This window comes from Anguilla anguilla, chromosome 4 (assembly GCF_013347855.1).
Source record: "Anguilla anguilla isolate fAngAng1 chromosome 4, fAngAng1.pri, whole genome shotgun sequence".
NCBI lineage: Eukaryota > Metazoa > Chordata > Actinopteri > Anguilliformes > Anguillidae > Anguilla > Anguilla anguilla.
Window position 1 is genome coordinate 25,709,006 of NC_049204.1, and position 25,432 is coordinate 25,734,437.

General features: G+C 43.1%; 1 long non-coding RNA gene across 1 annotated transcript; it reads right to left on the minus strand.

The window, feature by feature from the left end:
- Positions 1-2,781: 2,781 nt before the first annotated feature.
- Positions 2,782-7,836, minus strand: LOC118225211. Its single transcript, XR_004764784.1, has 3 exons — positions 7,076-7,836; positions 6,778-6,974; positions 2,782-3,614 (listed from the first exon to the last, which is right to left on the minus strand). It is a non-coding gene; the product is annotated as an uncharacterized LOC118225211 (long non-coding RNA).
- Between the last annotated feature and the right edge of the window lie 17,596 nt (positions 7,837-25,432).

A 25,432-nucleotide genomic window follows, 5' to 3' on the forward strand; every position in this document is an offset into this window, starting at 1 on the left:
CACCATCCACTACTGTTGCTCACTGGAGTTTGTGAGAGTTCAGTCCTTTGAAGATAAGTTTTCGGGATTCTCTTTTCAACATTCTAAGTCACGGTTCAGGAACTCCATTGCTTTCAGTTACCAGTAGCGATTGTACATTAGCATTAGTATGTTCAGTGAAGAACATTCCAATCACCATATTACTGATCTTGCAGCTTTAAAGGGTTAATGAGCAAAGTCGCCAGCAGGCCTGCATGTCTTTTCTCCCCTCACCCGCCCATATCTTTCAGTGCAGTACCTGCAGCGGTGTCGGGGGCCCATATTCATTTGACCGCCCTTCCCCACACACCTGTTTGGAGCCCTGCCCTGCGCCTGTGGCCCCCGGAGGTGTGTTGAACAGATGGGCTCTGTGTCTCCTTCTGATAATCATCACATTGCTCACATGCTTCTCTAACCTGCCTGCTTACCTCACACAAGCCTCCACTGCATCTGCCTCGACATAGATCAGCCCTGTCAACCTCCTGAATGCTGAAACAATAGGCCCTCTTACTCTCTCTCTCTCTCTCTCTCTCTCTCTCTTTCTCTCCCCTTACGCTGGCGTCCTCAGCATTTTGGGGGTTGGTGATCTGATACTCAGGGTAGAATGCAGTGCGGGTAGGTGAGGGGGGCTGAGGGTGGGGTAGGGTGCGGCAATGTGTCTAGGGTGTGCCCACCGAGTGCAGGTTAATACTGTTGCTGCGTGACACTACACCCTAAAATCCATTTGCCTCTTAAAGCAATATATTGTCAGTCTCCCTCTTTGCACTTATGACGGCTCTTCGTTTTATGTGGTGTGTTTATGTATTGATTCCTACCTTCAATTCAGACTGATAACTTAGAAAGGTTAACCAGGGAGCAGAGACTGAGTCACTCTGGATAAGAGCAAATCTGCTAGATGCATCAAATGTACGAAAAACACAACTGTTCTGTTGTGCGTGCTGTGTTGCTGGTAAGCCCAGAGTGTCATAAGTGTGTGCATGTGTACGTGCGTGTGCACACATGTTCATGTGTGTCTGTGACCTATTGGTTTAGGGTTCATTGTTTTTTTTTTTGCCAGACCTCCTTTGGAACACAAGGCTCTGAATGAGCATGAAACTTGCTGGTTTATTAATTCACGGTATCGGGTTGCCTGGTTCATGTCTTACAAAAAGCAGGAGGAGCAGATTACTTGTCAGAGCCAGCTGGCCGAGCCAGACCGCCTCCCCTCTCCCTCAACCCCGCGTGTCATAGACAGAGGCGTCGGACAGATGGACCGAACCCCAGATCAATCACACATGATCAATAATTACTGTCTGATCTGGGGTGAAAGGTGTAGGGTGAATGACATCTGAGCGTGGTAGTTTCGTGGCTTGAGTGGGGGGTGCTGAACAAGCCAGGTCACTGTGAGTGTCCTAGTAACAGGAAACAGTAGAGAAAGACAGAGAGAGAAATAGTGAAATACATTGCAAATCTGTGAATCTTTCGGAGAACAATATGAAAAAATATCTTTTACAGCAATACCTTGCAATATCTGAAAGTGGCAGCAATTTGTACACATGCCCACACATTGCGGAGTGTTATAATATCTCGATAATGTGAGGGTAGAGAGAGGCAGCAACAAAAGAATTCTGTGAAACAGCACTCATTCTGGCTTTACCCAGTTCACATCCTGAAAGCTTAGACAAGTGGTTTACTGTTCATGTCTGAATAGCAAAATAAATAATGAAAGGCTCAGGCTCAACTGCTGTCATGTGATCTTTTTTTAAAGCAAAAAAAAAAAAAGTTATTTATTTTCTGAATCATGATTACAGTTTAGTCAGTGCTTTTTACTCTTCGGTAATAAAAGATTTATATTTGCAGTCAGCCTTGTGCCTGAAAGTGTATTTCGAAGCGAAATACACTTTCTGCTAAACACTTCTGGGAAGAACAACCTAATTTTATCTGAACAAAAGGTCAAAGTAAGCAGAAGAAATGTTCCTGGCTCTCTGAAATTAAACAGATTTGGCTTCTGCAATCTGCTTAAATTACCATTCATCTTGCTGCGTGGAACAGAAGGCTTTTAGAAGCTGTTTAGGGTCAGGCGGTGAAAAGAAAGACCTGCAGCTCCCTCTCCCCCCGCGGTATTACCCCGGCCCTTCCGCAGCGCGCTCTGGTTTGCGTTGGTAAATGTGATCTGAGGCAGCTCAGACACGACGCAGACACCCCGCTGACATTTAGCACACGACAGAGGCACCTAAGGGAGGCAGAAACGTACAGGCCAAACAAACCGCGTTCCCCTCTGACACCAGCTTCCACCATTTTACACCGCATGCTAAATTTATACCACTTCCAGCAACGGTCAAATTTTGCTTTACGTACTTTTATTCATAGGAGTGGGAAATGCTCGTAATTTTAAATGACCTGTACAATCATTTATTAACACTTATTCATTTAATGTTATGTTGGAAGAAAAGTTTTTTTTGTTGTGAATATGTGCATATTTCTAATTGAACTGATAGGGTTTTACCTCCATTTTGTTTGTACTGTAGCTGTATAAAGCATCATTTTGTGGACTTTATTTCAACGGTGAAACCAGCCAGGGATCCACTTTGCAAATTGGTCATGCTCCGTGTGCATATTGAAAGAAATCTACAGTATATGAGTGGGCTGTCAATCACTAACTGACCTGATCAATACGAAATAAATAACGCATCAACTTTTTTTTAATGCACATTAATTGTGGTCGAGCCTGACACGACCCCCCTGACCCATCGTAGTTGATTTCTGTGCATTTTTGCAGGAGGTTCAGTAAATGGAAGCAGATCACAGCATGCTGCAGAAAAACAAGCCAATGGAGAAATGGACTTAAGTGCATCCACAAATATATCAACATTTTATCAATATAGATTGTCATTTTCCTATTAAAGTTAGGAGGAGGCCGTGGCTTAAGTCCCTGGCAGAAACAATATATGAATTAAATTAATGAAATTGATTATTACAGTTCGCCATGTATCATCACAGAAGACAATATGGGCAATGGAGGTGATTGACCTCCAAGAAAAAAGCAGCATTTCTTTATAAACAGGAACTGCCCTTAGAACTGAATGAGCTCCCAGTGCTCTTTCACTTATCAAAAACTCTTTCCAAACAAGGGAAGTGGGTTTTGCTAACATGCCACATGCATATGTTAAAGTAAAGGTCACATGTTTCGCTGTCGCGAGGTCGAGATCTGGGAGAAAATAAGGGCATGGCAAATAAATTTCCAAAACTCGAAAGCTGCAGATCGGTTGTTTTTTGGTGACAAACCCCCATAGAGCACCCTGCTTATTACTGTCCAGAGAAAATGTTCAAATGCTCCCTCTTTGACAAAGACAGTGAATTATGGATCTTTGTGCCTTTCGGCACTGCTGAGGAAATCGGGAGGGGGAAGTGCACGGGACAGGAAATTGGTCGGCTGTCTGGTGAGACGTGTCCCCTGACGAGTGGTGATGTTTCTTCATCTCCAACCATGACAGGAAGTAGAAAGGAAAGAGAAGGAAGCCCACAGCCAGGAACAGGCCTGTCATCCTCGTCAACAACATGCGAGGCACATCAACTCCCGTCAGCCAACGCCACGCTGCATACTTCTTCTGCAAGCACTGTTCACAGAGGTAAAAACTTGATCAGTTCTTGCTTTTTGCCTCTGTGTCTTGGCTTTTAGATGAACCCCATACATTGTGAGCAGCTGACTTTCCAGATCTGAATCCACCGAATTGGGTAATCACCTTACCAAAAGTGTCATTTTGTCCGTCATTTTAAACACCTTTTTTTTTTTTGTTGAAAAACCTAAGATTGTATTAATACACAAATGCCTTTCTATTCTCAAGAATTATGCCAAGGTGTAATCAACCCTTTGAATTGTTCACAAGAATTAACAAAATCTGCTGGCAACAAAACACTTCCCTTACATTTTCTTATAACATTATTAATGAGGACTAAACTCAAGCACCCACTCCCATAGTAGCTCGCTAATTCAACCAACAACCTCTTTATTTTTCACTACATCATTGATTGTGCGCTTGCATTTTTCTTAAAATGAGCAACTTTTCCTATATTTTTCTACGATTGCATTAACACACTCATAGCTTAAAGTGGATCTGTGGAACTTCGGTGTCCATCAATATGCAGGGCGACTCTCAATCATGGAGTCTATTTGCAGGGCTATTGATCTTTTACATGCAATTAAGAGGGAAGATTCCTTGCCTTGTATGTGAGGCCTTTGGCGTTTCCATCAGCATCAAACCATGTTTCGGTGTTTGCTTATTCTATAAATGATGAAAGATTAATGGGGCGCAATACTTAACAATTTACGTATTAGCATTTGAAATAGCATTTTATTAATATTTTCAAATGCAGTACTGAAAGAACATATATGGTGCACTGCTAAATGCCTGTCCAAGTATATTTCTAGGACTTTTCAAACATATATCAATGATTTGAGAGTTTTCTGTTTGAAAGACCAAATTATTTTTTTCCCAAATGCTACAGTTTCCTTTATCCGGTTTGTTTCACCCACTGTTCTTCATTTGCTGTAGAATATATTAGAATAAAACAACACAGCAGGTATGGAAGACTTTGCAAAATGAAAAACTTTATTTATACATTCCACAGATGATGCTGAGTTTGCAGTCTTTTCCTGACCTTAACCTAGCCACGTCGTCTCATTTGCATATTTGAATGACATGGAGGCCTGAAAGCAAGCAAATACCCTTCAGGTAACGTAGAGGGTAGGAATCTGTTTAACTCCTAGCTGGCTCCTCAAACAGTATATGGAAATGTAAAAATTTAACTTGATCTTTGAGGCAAATGAGATCCCGCACAGCCTATATTTGATGAACATGGGTGTGTGGATTCGGACCAAAAGCTGACCTTTGAGAAGATCAACCAGCTTATTAGCAGGGTGTCTAATAAGCTTCTTCTCCTTGCAAAAAAATCTTATATCCATCCCTGTCTTTCATAGCCTGCTTACAAGCACTTCAAAAAAATCTCTTCTCAAGCTATTAGGAATTTTCAGACCTGAAGATGGATCTTAGACCTTAACAAGGACAAAATATATCATCTCACATCACTGACCTGCTTTCCTTGGAATCCTGCAACACAGCTCAGAATAAAATTACATTTTACATCCAAGTCCCTGACTAATGTCTGACTGCCTCCCACACTTGAGAGCTTTCCATAAGCATAGCCTCCATTTTCTAGACACGAGAAAAATAGCTGTCCCATATAGGCTTCTATACAGTACAGTACTCCCACAGCAACAGAGCCGTTTAAAGCTCTGTACCATGGATCTGTCTGGACTGGATCCATCAGAAATTGCACATTGGTCAATTATTTTTAAACTTGAAAGACACTTTAAGTTTAGTTCTTGCTTTTAATGTCTGAACTAGTTGTTCTAGTTCAGACATTTAGAGTTTGAATGGAGGTCTACAGTTTTATGCACCGGACTGTATTGTACAGCAGTTTGAAATGTTTTATGGACTGAAATTGTCATCTAGAAAGAAGGTGTATATAGAAGGTATTTAATAGAACACTAGAGCAACAGCATCAAGACACATAAGATACAGTCCATATATGATATGTTGTTCAAGAAATGATATGTACTGAACTGTTCCTTGGCCGACCACGTACAAGGTATTAATGTAAGAAGTACTCTGCTTGGTCCTGCCCTGTCCACAGACTGCATGCATTTCTGAATGTAAGATGTAAAGATTGTAGGTGGTAAGTAGAACAGCATGTAACTGCAAGAACTAAACAAGGACATCTACTTCTTTCTTTGTGTTGCAAAAACAAACACTTCATTCCGCACACGGATTACATAAGACTGCCGCATGAGAAGCAGTCATCTCTAGAAGTAATATGAATACCTCCTTCATGTTTTCTCAGAACATTTCTGACATAGGCATCCTTTCGGTTAAGAATACCTTTATTTTTCTTGGGTGGTGGTGGGGGGTTATCCCTAGAAAGTTCTTTTGAAAGTGATGCCAAAAGAAAAATGGGTGACATGTAGCATTTAGGCACCTCGTTCATAAACCACACACAATTAAACATGGTGGCTTTAAGGTTTGTGTTTCATTGCCAATTTCTTCAGAGTCACTGACGTTGTTGTTCTCTGCCATAGAAAGACATACACTGGGGTTGTATGTTAAAGTGTAGTGTTACTAGGATTCAGTAGGATTGCTATCATTACCATGTCAAAATAAATACATGAGACCATTTAGAGACACACAAAGGTGACCAGATTCAGTATTATTGTTAAAGAGGGTGTGGCCATCATGGACACGGTCAGCTACTGTCTAGGAATAGTAAGGGGGAGTCTTGTTTTTTTATTTTTTTATTTTTAAAAATAAGTTACTGGCATGCGCGCAAGTGTTTAGGGCAAAATGTTTTTGATAGGTTGTTAGCTAAAGCAGCAAAATATGCTTTTAGCTGAAATATGGGGCATATTGATTACTGAGACACTCGCCACCTCTAAGACTCGCAGGCATATGATAACTTCCCGTATTTTCTTCATTTTTAAGACACATTAACATTTATCATCTGTACAAAACACACACACACACACAAAACTTAATTTCTCCCCCTTAACACATAGCCTACTGCCTGTTATCTGTAAATTACAAATGCGTTACCAAAGCAAGGAGCAACCTACACCAATTTCTCGGGTGCGACAGTTTCCTTAGGACACGTCGGCATACCATTTTGCTCGTTAGCTGTTTAAAGTGAAAATATATACGGTAATAAAACTGAGATGGCGGCCTCTACCTGGCAGCAGTTAGCAGACCTCGGGGCTATCTCACAGCCTCAGGCGGTAATCACCGGCTCTGTGACAGCAGGCTGCTCCGTCATATCTGCTGCCGTGCTGGCTCTCCTCTCTGGCTTCTCGTAGCTGGTTAGCTCTTTTCCTCTGCCACCTCGTAGCAGCAGAGTCGACTTACTAGCCCACTGGGCATATTCACTGCCTGTTGACAGAAGACAACAGCCCTGGAGTTTGGAAATGAAATTAAACCCGATGCCCTCCTCACTCGTTCACTCAGCTGTTTATCTCAGTAGCTCAAGGTACCTGGCACACGTTCCCAGCAAGAGGAGGCCTCCTATACTGACGTCAGATGGCCGACAACTTCAACATCTTTGTTACGGCAACGGTAGCTAGCTAAACATCTAGCTAGGCAAGCAGCAGACGTATCCGCTGCAAGCTGTATAATTGTCTTAACCGATCTCACGGTCACATGCCGGTCTTTCAAAATCTGGGACATTTCCATAGTTTTGCAGCGACCCAGACAGTGAGTTAAGTCGCTCGTTAAGTAAAATTTTAAAGCGAACGAGTAGCATAATATTTCTGAACAAATTGTTTCTTTCGTCTGCACGTCACCCACTTCAACAGTTCATCTTGTGAGTCCCAAACGATCCCTATCGGCAAAATCACACACATTAACAATCTATATTGCCAGGGAGGGCGTCAGGACTGGCGGCTTTTCGGTCAGAACAATTTTTCTGTCCATTCAAATCAAATTTACGTTCCGCCTCGACATGGTACACAGCATGGCTTGCTAAATACCATGTGCATGTTCAAAAGTGCAGTCGACTTACTAGCCAGTCTTTCATAAATTACAGGCTACAGCACGCTGGTCTGTTTTCATTGAGCTAGAATGCCAGCGACCAGACTGAGTTGGCTACCCTGTCGTTTAGAGGCAGTATGCCGATCAGCATTGCCAAAGCCTCACTTAGCCGTGTCCATTGAAAAATCATTGTAGCTGTATGCCAAGCAACAACACTACTCTTGCACTTCCTGTTATGCATTGCTCTTTTTCGTTGCAATGAACATCCAATCGTTTCTATTAAATGTTTGAATTTAAACTAGCATTTAATTTATTAAATGTTTTGAATGAAAACTGGGTTGGCGGGTCCTATGTATTGCACATTCTACTTCATTGCTTCCAGTTCCTTAACAGAGCTAGAATCATGCACATCTCTTGTGGTGCTAGAAAAGTGGCTGATGCTCTAAGCTGTTCTCTTGGCCCCCGCAAGTTGATGAAGGACATGAAAAGTATAAAGTATGCATATTAGGGCGCCACCACCTACCTTTCAGCAACTGCCTAAATTCTGCCTGACAGTGGAAGACAGGAACAACAGGACCAGCAGCTGGGAATTGTACTTCTCACACTGCTCTGAAGTACCTTGCAGTACTTTTGCTCTGCTTTAGTTCTACTGTCTCATTCCTCACTTTGACGTTTGTAACTTGTTTGTCAACTATGGTTGTGTAACTTTGTGTTTTTTGTTTTGTTTTGTTTTTTGTCAGGTCCCCCTTGCAAAAGATATTTCAATCTCATTGTGGGGTTTCCTGGTTGAATAAAGGTTAAATAAAAATAAATAATGTTCACTGGCTCGACAGCTAGTCATCTAGCTTAGCGATCATCCACTAGCTCTTCACATGTCCTTTTTGTCAGAACCAGAGATGGCAGCTTTTGCACTGTCTTACTCAATTGAGCCTCTGTACACATCCTGTGAGCCTCTGTACACATCTGTGCAACATACCCGCAGGATATGTAAAGCCTGGCAGCTACTGAGGCTGGGCAGTATAAGAAGTTGGAGCCCATTGCGTGTGATTGCTCTTCTAGTGGCAGACCACAACAGGCAGCCAGGAGGCATTCTGTCAAAATAAGAAGTGCTGGCTCACAGATAACTTCCTCCAAAAAAATATATTTTGTTGTGTGCTGCCCAGTGCCATGCTGGCAGAGGTGTAGGGGTCCAGAAATTAAAAGTCCTGCTTTGTGTTTCTTCTATCCATGAACTCAGCCAGCTGATTTTGCTAATGACTTCTACCTCCTGGCTTAATAATTTTATTCATTAGCAAATCCAGGTGATTGTAACAATATACTGGAGAGGACTGTTACGTTCTGGGACTGAGTTTTAGAGCTGTTTCTGTTGATGGCGTAGCTGTAGGTGTCAGTAGAGGTGGGGGCAAGCAGGCAGCATTGGCATCTCAGTCCAAACTACCACATGGTGATGCGGTAGCTCTGATGAAGATCCCCAAATTCTCTCCCTTACATTCAGTCCTAGAGCCCTTGACTTGTTGAGGCAACACAGGGAGACCAGGAAGACCCAAGTGGGTAAGCACAAGCTCTTTTCAAAGGGTTGCATCAGATACAGGGTTCAGCTGGGGCCTGGCTGACAACAAACGGGCTGACACACCCTCATTTAAATGGAGGCTTCAGTTCAAAGCTATAGTGAGAAGCTCAGGCCGGTCAGAGCCGCTTCTGTGGTTCAAATCATACAATATGACTCAACCATATACCTATGGCGTGTTGACTAATCCTTCTCCAGTCCTTCTGCCATCACATCAGGTGAGGATCAACATATGAACCTGCTGTGCACCCTTATGGACCAGACTAAAGCTTGTGAGTCAGGCATTGGTCATCTCATTAGCTGTAATGTGACTGAGCTCGTGGGTAAGCCTCTTTCAGAAAGCAGGCTGTCTCACCTAATTGTGGTATTGATCCATTCGCATTACGAGTGAGCAGGCTCTCTTGGCCTGTTTCCACTATGTAAGTATGTCCACTATGTTCTACCAGGAGTGCGATGACCCTCAGTTTGCCAAAAATACGAATCCGGTTTCCATATTCGTTCATCAGCCCATAGTATATCTCCGTGGAGGGAAGCATCATATCATATCAGCAGGCTTCTGATTTAAAGAACATTCTCTGCAGAGAGCACCAGTGCATTGCAGGCACATTTCTTTCTGCAATCTAGAGTGTTTTCCAAGTGCTCAGCTGTGTTGGTGTCAAACGGAAGCATAGCAGAGAGGACAGTCTTGTGATGGGTTGTTGTTGCCAGGTGACAAAAGGGTGGGGTTCCAAACCATAACACTCTGAGTAATGTATCCCCATATCATACCCCTCTTAACCATGCTTACAAAGGGTAGCGCTGACATTCTCATTTCCTGTGTGTCATATGGAGTATAACACTTTGTTATACAGGCTATCAGTTTAACTGCATAATCTTTTGTACTTTGAGTGAAATTAATGTTTCTTTCTTTGAGACATATCGACATTGATGTGTGCGCACATATGTGACTGTATGTCATGCACCCAATAAATGACTTTGTACACACCAGTGCTCTTTAATTGCACTGGGCACATCTATCCACTGTGATGTAGCTTAGCTTGCCTGGTGTATATTTCTCTCTCTCTCGCTCTCTCTCTCTCTGAAAATCAAAGGGAAATTACTGAGAATTTTGACGAACAAAAGACTGGTGAAAACCACCTCCTTTCTTAAAACCTGAGGCTAATGTCACATTGTGCATTTGGCTTCATCACCAGCTCCTGTTTTATTTTGTATTTTGCATAACTGAAATGTCTTTAGCACAGAAATCTAATATAATGTGGTAGAATCATTAAGAGAAGTTTTTTCGGAATGTTTCTCAAGATTCTAAGTCAGTGTTCTAGAACGTTGTTTTCAGTCACCAATACTGATTGTTACTTCAGCATTAGAATGTTCAGTAAAGAACATTCTAATCACATATTTGTGATCGCACACCTTAAAGGATTAAATGAGTGTTTTCCAGTCAACCTGTCATTTCTTCACCATTCAAATGAATGAAAAAAGCACTTGTACAAAACACATTCCATTTTAAAATTACTTAATGATCAGTCGTTAACCATTCTTAATAAACCCATTGGTCAGTCTACAGTAGATAAAGTACAGTCAAAGGTTACCGGTCACTGAATGCAAGACATGCTGTAAATTAGTGGCACTGACAGTCAACACCTCAGCTAATTATACGACACATTCACATTTTCATAGAAAGGACCCACCTCATATTTTGACCTAAATAATTTACTTACAGCCCTGACGGAGGTCCTTAGGGAACAGCATTGATTGTGCAGATGGAGGCCAGCTGGTTAGCACCGATACATTCTGACATACCTAATACAAATGTGGGGGGTCACCATATCTCTATTACCGCAGACAGAAAGTGACCAGTAGGCGGTGAGTGTTCTGCCTTTTTTGGATGCAAATAATCGGGTTTCTCATCTGTTTTGTTTGTTTGTTTTTCCTTCCCGTTTATTTGTTTTCCGTATCAGTTTCGAAACTTCTCAGATAGGTTTGGTGACAGTTTCAGTTTTCAACTTTCAGTTCTTAACTGACTAATAATTTGGAACTCGCAGTCCAATTGTTGTGGCGGACTCATTTCCTCACAGTAGGACCCTTTGCCCTATCATCACCAGGTCGGACATATGTATAAACTTCAAACTTTGGATTTTAGGAATTTTATTACTGTCACTCAGATACTTAGACTAAGTATGCTGAACTAAATTTTCTGCTCATTTTCAACTAAATGCACGACAATTTGGCTTTTATGAAATTATTGTTGATTTTCCTACTTGTTGTTATTCCTACTTGTTGTTATTTTGTGTGAATTTTAATGTTTTTATGTGAAGTACTTTGTGCTTCTTGGGTTCTTGCATGAAATGTGCTTTATAAAAAAAATAAAAATTATTATCAACAGTAGTAGTAGTATTATATGAAAGAAGGAGCTTGTTCTTCTGGTAAAAATGACCTGTAGGCCTGATCTCCAAGAAACATTACTGGTATCCAAAGGGTAAAATTTTTTCAAATAATTATTTCACCCAGCTCCAGTCATCACCTAGTCAGGTGCCGCTTTGAAACCTTCTAACATTTAAGCAGCCATCGCTACGGTGCCACGGTGGGATGGCCGCGAATTGACCCACCAACAGTTTGGGATTGAAGGGCCTGGGCTGCTGATTGGGGGAGCAGCACACACGGGGTCAAGGTTCACCCCGTCCCGTCGGGGAGGCCAGAGCCCGAGGATCAATACATAATATCTTACAAATTGAATTCGACCTGGACCGACACGAGGGGCGAATGCGCCTCGCCGCAAATTGTGGACGACTGAGCAGTAAATCCCGGTGATTAGGATTGGGGCGGGGCGGGGGCTTGGGGGGGGAGGCAGTGGTGGTGGGGGTGGGGGGGGGGTTGGGGGGGGCCAGCACAGGGTGTTGTATGGAGGAGAGGAGGTGTGGGGGCGGGGGGTTGTGGGTAAGGGCTCGGTTTATCACGTGTAATGGGTCGTCTGGGCTCCCCTCTCATAACCTCTCATGACACACTGCATCCCCGTCGTTCATCTCGCTGATGGTTTGGTGCTTTAAACAGGTATTCTTTTATAGAATCTGATAGACTGATCATTTGAAAGGGAAGCCCTGTCTGTTTCCTGTTTTTAGTTGTTTTTTCCCCTGGCTGTAGAGAGCACTCTGAGTCGTGCTGCAGCTTGTTTCACTGTCGATCAGAACCAAACGATCCTCTGTACGCGCGCCATGTTGCAGTGGAAGCAGCAAGTGAAGCAATATATCGCTGGCAAAAGCAGGGTTACCGTTAGGAGTGCAGAAAGCATGACTGCTGCATAATTATCGCACAAATGTGTGATTGCATGAAAAACGGCACGATTCCGTGCAAGCAGACGAAGCTGCAGCTAAGAATCACAGTCACGGTTTCATGTGCTGCAGTTTTTTTGTCTGAGCTACAGAAATGACAGAGCTCGTAGCTTTTTAAAAAAAAATTTATGAGCTGCCCAGGAGTTATTTACCAGAACTGAGCTCAGCGAGGACTCTTCTTTAATCATAATGAGAACCCCTCTTTCACAGGAAAGGCGACGCTGAACTGCGCCGGTGTCAGTTTCGTTATGCGTAGCTGCACATGACCGCGTTTGTTTTCAAAGGAGCTGCTTCAGCCAGAACTGGCATCTGCAGCGTGTCTGATTCAGGCAGCTATCAGCTGGAAGGTCAGCTTCACAGAAACACAAAACCAGGATACGCGCAAGAACGATAACCCTCACCGCATTCCAGACTTGAAAAAAAAATACAGTGGTGCAGTCTACCTACCTGTGTAGTTTACATGTTCTGTGTGAGTGGATATGTTGGAGAGTTTAAGGACTCATTCGTTGGGGTCCATCTAATTGACAAGAGAGATCAATATATCAAAAAGACTCTTTACAGGGCAACAAAATAAACACCAATTCCCATGAGCCCCTTGTGCATGCTGCCGGGCTCCTCATCAGTCACAGCCATCATCCATATTCAGGGCCCCTCCCCCCTCAGTTTTCCACCCGCCCCCTCACACCAGTCCCATTGATAACACCTCATATCTGAGGCTCTCCACATTTTACTAAAGGGAACGCACAAGGTCTCTCGACTAATCCCACCGCAGACAAAGACCCTCTCAATTGTTTCAAACAGAGGCGGATTCATTTTGTGAGATAGCGGACGTGTCCTTGAGCTCTTGCTCTTTATGTTGTCCAGCAATGCCCCAGACGAACCTTAACAATAAACGAGAAAAACAAATGAGTGCACTGGGCCAACCCCTTTTAATGGAAGTTATAATTATTCTGTATTGAAGTGGCAGGTAACACTTATACTCCAAGCGCCTGTTTATATTACAAATAATACATTAATTGCTACTTATCAAAAAAGAATTATGGCATTTTTAAAGTTGTTTGTTGGTCCTTGCTTCTTACCTGATTAGTTATCCCTGTGTAGCATCTATGCATATGTACAGTACCTCATTTCTTTGGTAGTTAATGAAATGATTACCTTTTGTCCAGCTGTAAATGTGGCCTTAGGCACAGACCATAATAAAAAATAAAATGGAGGCTATAGTACAATACATTGCATTGACAGTGCTAATAAAGTAAAACTAATATCATGGACAATTTCTGGAACATTTCTGAACTGTGAAAGCGATTGAACCGTCACAGCTAATAAAAAGAATCAGATCAGTTCACAGACTGCTGATCAAGAAGTGTGATCAGTTTCTCGGTTGAATCATTCAGTTTCAGGACTGATGTTAGCAGAACCTAGGCGACACCCGAAGAGTTGAGTTGTCAGAAATGGGCGGGAAGTGGTGGGCGACAGATGAGCTGAGTGGCGTGGGAAGCTCATTCCAGCTCTGAGGGGCCAATGAGAACAAAACAGACCAGTGCAGAGGAGCAAGAAGAGGAGACAGGCAGGCAGGCAGGCAAGCAGACACAGACAGGTGAATAGGTAGACAGACAGGCAGACAGATTGACCGACAGACAGGCAGGCAGAGAGACATACAGACAGTCTGGCAGACAGACATGCAGGCAGGCAGACAGGCAATTAGATAGAAAGAGAGATAGGCAGACAGGTGGACAGACAGACAGGCAATTAGACAGATGGACATACAGGCAGGCTGGCAGACAGACTGGCAGGCAGGTGGACAGACAAAGAGGCTGGTATGCAGGCAAGTAGATAGACAGACAGACAGGCAGGCAGGCAGGCAGGTAGAAAGACAGACAGGCAGGCAGATGGCCAGTGAGATCAGAAAGCAAGCAACATAGTAGGGAGCTGCATGTTTAAAGAGAGCCCACCAGCTGCAAACATTTGCCGACGAAGGTTGTGAGGAGCTCTATCACTTTAAACTCTCACGTGTAACACAACGATGGGAATACCTCAGGATCCACACGGCTCATGCGAGCATCGTGGCCCTGGTGCGAGCGGCGTGGCCCTGGTGGGAGCGGCGCGGCCCTGGTGGGAGCGGCGCGGCCCTGGTGGGAGCGGCACTGGTGCGAGCGTCGTGGCCCTGGTGCGAGCATCGCGGCCCTGGTGCGAGGGGCCCTGGTGCGAGCGGCCCTGGTGTGAGCGCCACGGCCTCGGTGCGAGCGCGCTTTGTGTGCGCTCGTCTCCTCCTCATCATTGGACACCGTCAGCGCCGAGGGGAGGAGTGAGCCGTGCTTCCCCAGAACCCGTCCCGAGGGAAATAATCAGTGAACGAGAGACGGAGGGGCCAGAAACAAATCAAACCAGATGAACATGAAGGCGAATAAGCGGGGGGGCGGGGGGGATGGGGGGGGGGGGGGGGGGCGGGGGTAACCCAAGCTCAAATGGAGCTTCCCTGAAACACAAATTTAGAAAGAATATTCAGAAGTGGCTCAAGTGTGGGTGGTTCTGTCCTAAGACCCCACCGGCTGTGCCTCAGCCCTCACCTCCCCGTACTCACTATAACCAATCAGAGGCTCAGCCCAAAGAAGGCTTAGGGGGAAGGACTTAGCGTCGAGGGACAAACAGGCTGTACGTGCTATACTCTTAGCCAGGGCTGCCCAGCCCTGTTCCTGGATATCTGCCGCCCTGTAGGCTTTCATTTCAATCCTAATCTGGCAGACCTGATTCTACGAATGAGCAGCTGAATGAGACCTCTAGCTGTTGAATGAGGTGAGCTCGAAGGGTTGGAGTGAAAACCTACAGGATGGTAGATCTCCAATCCAGGAACAGGGTCCTTTTCTGAGTGTGCCAGCCAACGCTCATCAAGTAGTTACTGAAACTTAATTAACAAATTAACAACTGCCAAACTATAATCAGCCAGGTGGTGCTGTGTGAGCAGCTCGTCTGTAAGATTTTAATTACTGTGGGGGGGGGGGGGGGGGGGGGTTGAGATATGGATAGGTGTTCAGAAAAAAACAATGTGTCCAAGTCAGGTTCAGTTGGTGCAGTTTCCATCTGAATAGGGGTGGAAAGTGTGCAGCCAGTTATTTTGGGACTTTAACAAATTCATTATTCATAGAGCATCAGAGCATCACTTTCCCAACGGTGAAAGGGCTGAACACAGCTGAGACAGCAAATGGGTAAACAGCAACACCCGGGAGCTTTGCAAACAAGTAAATACACATCAGCACTGAACATTTCCTCTCAGGACAATCAGCTGAACTATCAATCAAATTAAGCGTGCACAAAAAGTATGCTGAGGAAGACGCGACTTGTCGGGTTCATTTGATTTATCAGCGAACGTTTGACATGCACGTCCGCCTCTTTTCAAAATGAAAATACCCAACTAGTTTGGAGTCTAGTTTAGAGGATGCTTCTCTCAGGATATTTGACATGAAGCTGAAATGATGACTTCTGAAGCTTCGTATGGAGATTGGAAGTGCTCCTCAATCAGTACAGTCTGTGGGGCTGGGATAGCAGTGCAGGACACATAGAGCAGGCTAGGACATTTAAGCATGAGTGTTCTCCATTTACCAATTACAAGAGACAAATTCATTCATATCTTAAAGGCGAAGAATGCCATATCTTATGACATGTGGTAGGAAGTTTTCAAATCTGCATAAATAAAAAAATTATTCATAAAAGCATATTGTCCCATGGCTATACAGAAACAAACAAGATGATTTGGCCAAAACATTTATATCTCTGCTTATTTTGGTACAATTTTGCTTGGTTTGAGACATCTTGTATGGTATCTTCCCATATGCTATATTTAATTTAATTTTACCAGAGTTATTATTGTCTTGTAAATAGCCAAGTATCAGTAGTATGTCAGAGGTCCAAGGTAAGAAGCATGTTCACTCTTCTATCCAAATCTAACCTAAAATATAAGGTAGCATAGACAGAGATATTTTTCTAAAAACAGAAATAATAGATAGGCCAGGAGGAATACTACTACCTGGCTGCAAAAACTGTGCTTTTTTAAACCACTTAGCAGACAATTTAGCAGATGCTCTTGTGCAGATCGTCTTAAAGTACATGCATTCAGCTAAGGTGGGTGAGACAACAACATATCACAGTCTGTACAAGTAAAGCCTTTTTATTAAAAATAGCTGCTAGCATCACCCATAGTGTTTTCCAGTCATTAGTGCTGCTGCTTTTCATATAGTAAAATGAACACTATTTTCTTAATCAGTTATTTCCAAGGACATACTTTTATTACAGTCATATACAGCAGGCTATTTTTGTTTTTAAAATAATTAAGTCTTCTGTTCATTAATGAGTTTGTAACATTTTAGAAGGTTTAGCGGGTAAGCAAAGAGTGGCTTTACAAACATTTTGATCCAAAATGGTCTTGGGTTACTGGTGATTTATTCAGCTTGCGCAATTTGTGCATGGCCTATATCTGCAATGCCTCATATGGCCAGGGGGTTTAGCTACAGGGAGCTTCTTTGTTATACGTTAATACCGCCAGCAAGGTCAGCTTCTCTGATGCTGGTCATTTTGTCCAGACAGAGGCTGAGGCTGTGTTTGTTGTATTGCTAGCATCTGTTGTTAGCTAGCTTCGCTGCCACTAAGGGCAATGTTCTTAGTACTGTTAACAAAAAAAAAAAAAAAAAAAACCTTCAAATGACAAAAATAAATATATCATTTTGGTTTGGTCTGTTATGGTCTTATTTAACTCGTGTTTGCAAATTCAAACCAGCCTAAAAGTAGCTATCTGCTGGGATGGTTAAAGGTTAAACACTTTATAAAAGAGGAATTCCTGCACTCAGCAATGGCAGATGACTCTGAGTGAAAGATATGATGACAAAGTGGCTTGTGGTTGAGTTGCAGTCGAACACCTCAGTTGAGCTGCTGCCAGAGAAAGATTCTCCTGTTATGTGGGAGACAGTTGATTTGCATTTACGTCAGAGCTGGCATACACATACAGAAATATGGCCGGCACAATCAGCTCATAGTTATTATGCAATGTCCTTACCAGCATACAAATATAATATTTAGACCTGCCAGTGAGAAAGACAGTGGAGAGGTTTGTGAGATCCAAAGATTTGGCAACGTTTGTGTATTTTTCTGTGATCATGTGAAAGTCAGTCCCCCTTTCTTTGTTTGTTTTAATTATTCAACAGCTGCTCTCCCCCTCTCTCTTTCTCTCTCTCTCTCTCTTTCTCTCTCTATCTCTTTGTACTACAAATGACGTCAAGCGAACAAGATTGGCAAGCCCTGCTCAGAGCTCATGGTTTCAGTTTGTTACCATGGCAACTATCCCCACTTCCTGCCAGAGTAAAGCTTCCTGTGTTCATTCAGTTTTTGTGACAGTGTCAGTATGTGCGCAGAGCGGTCACTGAAATGCATGTACAATACCATAAAGATTTTTCCTATGAACAGTGATTGTCACAGACAAAATACAACCCAGCCAAGAAGGCAGTTATGGTTTGCAAGAAGTTATCTTGATAGACATGTCCTGTTGAGCCCTTTCCCAGTCTTACACCCACCCACTCAATGTGTTACCACTGTCCAAACTGTCACACGGACGGTACATTTTTTAGACAACCAGAATATGACTGGAGATACAGTGCCAAAACCCGAGTAGAATGTCTTGCACATACTAAATGAGCAGACACGTTTATTCTATTCACTGATGACGAATAATAGAAATACATCGCCAAGGAATGTAATCCTTTCCAAAGACACAAAGCATTTTGTTCGCATAAAACAATTCAACTGCTCATATTTTCTGTTCCACCTGATCCGCTTAGCACTGTGAACATAGGGAATGGAGCAGTGGTGTGTTTATGTTACCTATAAACCGAGGCAGAATGACTTAAAAATGAAATGGGCTGGAAGAGGACTTTGTGTAGCAAACACACCTGTGTTTTGAGCGGTCTCATTTGCTTCTGCTCCTCTGATTTGTGCAGTGCAGGCAGCTGTTATGTCACTAAGCCGGGCAGAAAACGCTGTCACCCAAGCTCCTAAAATGTGCGCTGAGCTCGGAAGTTAAGTGTGCGTGGGCAGGACATTTCTGCTTTTTTTATTTTTTCCACTGACACAGACTGTACTAGCGACGCTCATCCAGTCTGGTATTTTGTTGATACGGATGCACACGCAGAGAACTTCTACCTACTAGAAACAAAGAAAATGATTTAAGGTTGCTTTAACAGATGTAAATTAGCTGTATGGAGCCACCAGCAGAGAGAATCGTGCTGTGCAGAAATCTCTCTCGAAAAAAGTTCCATTGGCTGCGCTAATTTCTTTTGGGTGACAAATTTCAGCGTTGATTGTCGTTCCTCGAAACTGTTCCTCGGACCTGAGCCAGCTTTGCCCCTGTATTCCCGGGGATCAGCGAGGGATCGGCAGGCGTAGTCGTCCTGCGACTGGTGCGCTGGTGTCATGACGTTTAGAGCACCTCAGAGTATCAGTGACCCCCTCAGCTGTTTCTCCTCAGGGTAATGGCATTCCATTGCTCACGTTGGCTCATTTACAGTGAAAAGATTTTCCAGGAACTACAATCTAAAGAAGCCCTGCTCCCCGAACTAACACCTGTTAATATAGAGGTAAAATTATACTGTGGCCTTTTGAAGAGGAGCATAATAAATCATGCAATTTATCCAGCAGGCGTTTTCAGCTCAGTCGCAGCAGTGCATAACGCAATTGGGTTAGACAGGTACTAATTAGGCAACATGGCAAGTGCATCTGAGCAGTGCTCCACCTACACTGTGTTGCATGACAGGGGTGTTTAGATGAGGTCCTGTGTCATGGCCAGTAAATGAGATGAGCAATCAGCCGGCAGCCACTGATTATTAATTTCTGAGGTGTCCTGTGACTGACTGTGGCTCTGTGGGCGGAAGATTACTGTGGGAAACGATGCTCGGCGGGCCTGCCCAAATTAAGGAAACATGCTCCACTTCATCACAGCTGCTGAAAGCCAGCGGAGCAAAACAGAACAATGGCTGTGCCCTTTTTACTCGAAAGAAGAAGAGAAAACGCGCTTAGACATAAGGAGGCACTGCAGCAGAAGCCTAAAGCCTCAAACGTTTTATAAAACCGTGAGCAACCGCAGGCACCTAACAGGTGGGAAGGTGCGATACCACACGTTCACCCCTCACGGCGCAAAAGCACAGCTACATGTGATTGGAATGTTCCTAACTGAACATTCTAATGCTTATGTAACAATTACTCCTGGTAACTGAGAGCAACGGAGTTCTAGAACACTCGACGAAACACGTCTCGATGAAACATTCGAAGAAACATGCTCTTCAAAGGGTTAAAGGGACACGGGCGCAGCGACAGTGACGGAGAGTGAGATGGTGGCCCAACAACTGGGGCATCAAAACGATCAACTGAAAAGGTGTTTTCAGCTGAAGGTTGCGTTTTGCCTCTGTTGGCTCTGCGTTGTCAGAATTGCTGGTGGTTGTCTTGCTTACTTTGAGGAAATAGAGGAGCAAAGAAATGTTGGTTCAGGGACCATCTCTGGAGTGTTTCAGTGTGTGGAGTGATATTAGAAAGCCACGCGGAGTGTTAGGATGCTGTTTGAACTCTTCCTCCCAGATTATTGTGTTTGTACTGTAGGGTACAATCCGGCGGCTTTTTTGCCCCGACACGTGGGATGTGTTTGAAGAGATGTGTGCGGTGGGTCCATTTTGAGTGATGTGAGGGGACAGCTGCCATCGTCCCAGCCTGTGCAGTGCGTGACACTGGTGAGGAAAGAGAGAGGGTGTGAAAGTCCCATTCAGCACACAGCTGCATAAATATCCTCCATGCTATCTGTGAAACAAATCACCATTCTTTTTATCTACAGGAGGGAGGGGAAGAGGACAAAAAAAAAACAAGAAAGAACAACATGCGGCGTGTTTCCAGTTACAGGAATGGCAGTGGTGCGTCTACACGACAGGATCTGAGTTCAAATGTCTCTGTCCAAATAGGGTTTAACCTCTTACTGCTCACAAACCAAATACAAAAACCAATAAACTGGAGGTGCAAGATTTTCTGTTTGTTTCTTAATATGCACCAGGAAAAGGAGCATCTTTAGCAACTGCATTGGGCTCATTTATAAAAACATTTCTCAATGTACATTTGATTTCTTTGTGCTTATTTGTACCATATAAATAATGTACCTGCTGATGAGCTGGTTTTTCGTTGATGTTGTGTCACATGTGCTAAGTAGATCTTTGCCAGCGTATGACCCCAATTGCAGGGCCGCTAGAGTGTTTCAATCTTTCGCCATGCCAGACTAAGGATTTTCAGTTTGTGGTTTTAACCGTGGTCTCTGTCAGCAAAGCCTCTGTCTCCGGTTCCTCGCTCGCAGTTTCGTTTCTGATATACACATGCACACGCAAACGCGTGTTTCTCGTCTACCAGTCAGATGTGTGGAGGCAGAGGCAATCTGTGTTCTGGGAAATTTGTCGAGCTAAAGTAGTACTATTACTGTACGTGCACTGCAAAAAAAAAAATGTTCTTTACTGGTGATTATTCTACGCACTTCCTGCCAGACTAACTGCTGGGTACGGCCACATTTGTGGCCTGCTGTCAGCTTGGCTAAACAGTCAGCGAACGGTTAACTTACGTTCATGTCGGTGCTGTTTTTGGTCCATCTGAGTTGCCTGGCTGTTGTTCCCTTTTGTGAAATATGGTTTCTCTGGTATTCTGACAGGCAATTTGTAAATGTCAGCAAAAGCCAGAAGCCACAGGCAGTTACAGTGGTGGTGCACACACCTGTTTGGAGAAACACTGGCTGATATATCCCCAGGTGAACTCTGTCTGTTGAACCGAAACTCTTTGCACAAACATTGAAGCCTATTAGTGTGATACTTAAATAAGGAATTCAAGCCATATTTACCCAAGCCATTGTATGTGTTTAACAAAAACATGAAAAAAAACCTATTTTAGAATTAGAATGCTGTGTTTTTTCCTCCTTTTACCTTTTGACAGTTGTGCTGTGGACCTAGCTACTACCTCCTAAAACTGTGATTCAATTTAAGTTTATGTGCTGGTCAACATCTGTTATAGATCTTCACTACTTTTGAAGCTTATCTTTTTCCACAGTACTGATAAAGACTTCAGTGTGTTTCCTCATTCCTGCACCATACTAACCCCACTCCTGACAAGCTTCTTTCAGTTGTCATTCTTCAATAAAAGTACACCACGGCTCAGTTCTGGGTTTGCTCTCATCTGTTCTCTTCTCCTCGTTCACTCTTCAAATCTTTACAGTGAACTCCATAATGTTTGAGACAAAGGCATATTTGTTTTCCATTTATAGTGCACTCCATGATTTTTGATTCATAATTAATGGGATTCATAAATGAGGATAAAGTGCACATTTTTAGATTTAATTACTTTTGTTTCACCCTGTAGAAATTACAGTACTTTCTATAAATGGAACCCACATTTCAGGACACCATAACGTTTGGGACATATTAATGTTATGTGGATGAATGTAGTCATGCTTAGTACTTTGTACTCAGATCGGGTGCATGGCTTGAACAGTCAAGAACTTTCCAGTTTTTTGGATTTGAAAAACTCCTTTGTTGCTTTAGCAGTATGTTTGGGATCTCTGTCTTTCTATAGGATGAAGTGCCATCCAATGAGTTTTGATGCATTTGCTTGAACTTGAGCAGATGAGATGCTTCTGTATACTTCAGAATTAATTTGGCTGCTGCTATTAGCAGTTACATTATCTATCAAGACAAGTGAGCCAGTGCCTGTGGCAGCCATTCATGCCCAAACCATAACACCTTCACCACCATGTTTCACAGATATGGGGCGGGGGGTGTAGTTTGGACCTTGGGCAGTTCCTTTTAGCCTACACACTTTGCTCTTGGCATTATTGATACAAGTGAATCGTGATCTCGTCTATCCACAAGACCTTTTCCCAGAACTCTGCAGACTATTTTAGGTACTTCTTTGGAGACTGTAACCTGGCCATCCTGTTTTTTCTCCTGAAGAGTGTTTCTGATCTGTCAGACAGATGGTTGGGGGTTTTCTGCATTATAGTGAGATTTCTTTGGTCTTCCTTGGCATACTAATTACTGAGCTCATCAGTGCTCTCTTTCCTCTTAATGGTGTTCCAAACAGTTGATTTTGGTTAGCCTAAAGTTTGGCCTATGTCTCTGAATGTTTTGCCTTATTTCACAGCTTCGTAATGGCTTTTTTGACTTCACTGGCACAACTCTGGTCCTTATGTTGACAAATGCCAACAACAGACTCCAAAGGCAATAAAATGTCTAGAATCAAGACTAGATTAAAAGATAAAAGCTCACTTATTCCTGTACTAAGGAAGCAATTGAACATAACTGGCCAATCGGGAACACCTGTGAAGCCATTTGTCCCAAACATTATGGTGCTCTGAAATGCAGTGGCTATATACAAAACATGCCGCCATTTCTACATGGTGAAACATATCTACATGTATACAAATGCTCTGAGAATCTGTACTTTAACCACATATTCATTGTTTGATTACAAATCTAAAATTGTGGAGTACAGAGCCAAATCCAAAATATGTCTTTCTCCCAAATGTTACGGAGCTCACAGTGCATTTTTTCCCCATGTTATGCACTCTTGTCCACAAATCCTCACATTCACAAGCCTCCCCCCGTGTTTCAGTGTGTGTTCTGGACACAAACAAAAAGGGGCAATCCATAACAAAAGAAAACAATGCAATACTGTTTTTCCTCCGTTTGAAACAGCTGGGATGTGTCGTTTCATGTTTCAAGTCAAATCTTGGTTATCCCAAAGCGGTAAACCTTCCGGGAGAATTTGTCTAACAGAGAGATTTGGCTTCTTCTAATATTGTAAAAATAAGAAGCCTGCTTGGAGAAAACACAACTGGAGACTCTTCGCAAGATAAAGTTTAAGACAAATACCCCCACGGCAAGTCTGCATATGTGTTGATTCATTATTGAATTTCCTACAAAACTAGAGGATAATTAAGAGCCTCCGCAAAGCATTACAAATTATAGGGAGCCAGAAAAGCCAAAGCTCTAAGTCTTAACACAGAGCAGTATAAAAATAAGGCCACTGACCGTTGTGGACATTTTAAGGAGGTGTGGTAGTTACCAGATTGATTACACTAACTGAAGACAGCACAGCAACTGTTTTAACGGAAAGTGATGAGATATAATATCTTGGTGGCATCCCCATTCTCCCCATCTCAACCCTGACCTTATGCCTCTCTCTTCTCTTTCACGCTCTTGTGTTGATCTCTCTCTCTCTCTCTCTCTCTCTCAAGTCTATATCTCTCTCCCTTTGCCATTTGCTATAAATAACTGGGGATTATCCTAGCCCCCTTGTCTGGCTTTACTGCTTTCCCCTATGTCTAAATTGTGTGTTAATGTCAATGTATTTTAAATAACTTTGCCTAGCCCTTGGTTACTATTCACCCTGAGTTCTGATTTTGCTAGCCTTCAAAGATACTGTATATTGAAAAGTTGCAAGAGTGGTCCTTGCTGGTGCCTCATTTTGGGGGGTCTGTCTCTATTTTAGACCACCCGTTTCTTAAGGGGGGGTGTCTGTCTCCATTTTAGACAGCCTCTTTTCTAGATCATCTTCATATCTACATGCTATTTCTTTGCTCTTCACCTCTTTCACATGATGTTCTGCACACCATGGGCTAATGGTTAGAGAACTAGGCTTGTAACTCCTGAGGTTACAGTTTGGAATCCCATGTGGGGTGTTGCTGTTGCTGCCTTGAGCAAGGCACTTAACCCAAATTGCTTCAGTAAATAGCTTGCGTGTCGAAATGTAAGCTGCACAGGTCACTTTGGATAAAAGGGTATGCTAAATGTAAAATGGAGGACTTTCATACCCTTCCTCCAGCGACCTAAGAATCTAAGGATTTACACAACAGTTAATTTACCTTCATGTCAATCCTGCTATTTTTATCCCCCTCAAATGTTCTCTACAGGTTTCTGTACACTGCCCCCTCCCCCCACCCCTAAGAATCCCTTTCTGGGGTCAGGAAGTAACATTCCACTTATTTCACCAAATGGCTTTGTGTTACTTTGTGTTCTGGTTTTCTACCCTGTACGAAAAACCCACCATAGGCAGCTCTACATGAGAAACTCAACTCGCTCCATGCAAAAAACACGTGGTTTACAGAGGTCTATGGCACGTGTCCTCCACCTTCCTTGATTCCTAGTCCCTTTGGCTGGTTGATTCTTTGCACTTAGAAACACTTGCTTACCACACTCAACTGTTCTACTTGTGTACCCTGTGTTTTCAACAGGGGTTCCGTGAACCACTGGGAGTTCCTGAAGGTACCGTAGGGGGGTCCCTGGCCAGACTTGCTATGCAATGACTATATATAGGTTGGGGAAAACATAAAAAAATATAAAACATTCTTTAAAAAAACATATAACCCTTTTTAAGTCATGATGGGGTTCTCATGGAGGCCTTTGAGCCTGGATGGAGATCCCTGGAGCAGTAAAGCCCTGCTTTATGCAGTTCATGCCTCAAATTTATTCAGTGAATTTTGTATTTTTTTTAAATGACCCATCATCTCCTCACACAAAGAAGTGTTACTTGTTCAGAGAACCACAATTACACTACGTATAACCTACTCAGTATTTTTTTTTGTTACTGTAATTGCTCATAAGAATTTTAGGCCTCACTGGATGATGCTGCCATACCAGGGCTTCAGCCCACAGGAGGTTTTTCCGTAACCCCACACTGCTCTCTGCAAAGCTGTCGCTCTCCCTCCTTTCCTCTAGCTTTTGAAGTCCCAGTGCATTATGGGTCTGTGAGTAGGCTGTATGAGCGAGGGGGTGATTCCCTTGAATAATAAGGCAACAAAAAAGCAAAAAATTGAGTGGCTTTGATCTTTCACTCTTCTAAGGATATTTGACAACACGTTCATAAAAAAAAAAAAAATCACACAGGCGCACAGAAAGGCAAGGACATTTAAAATG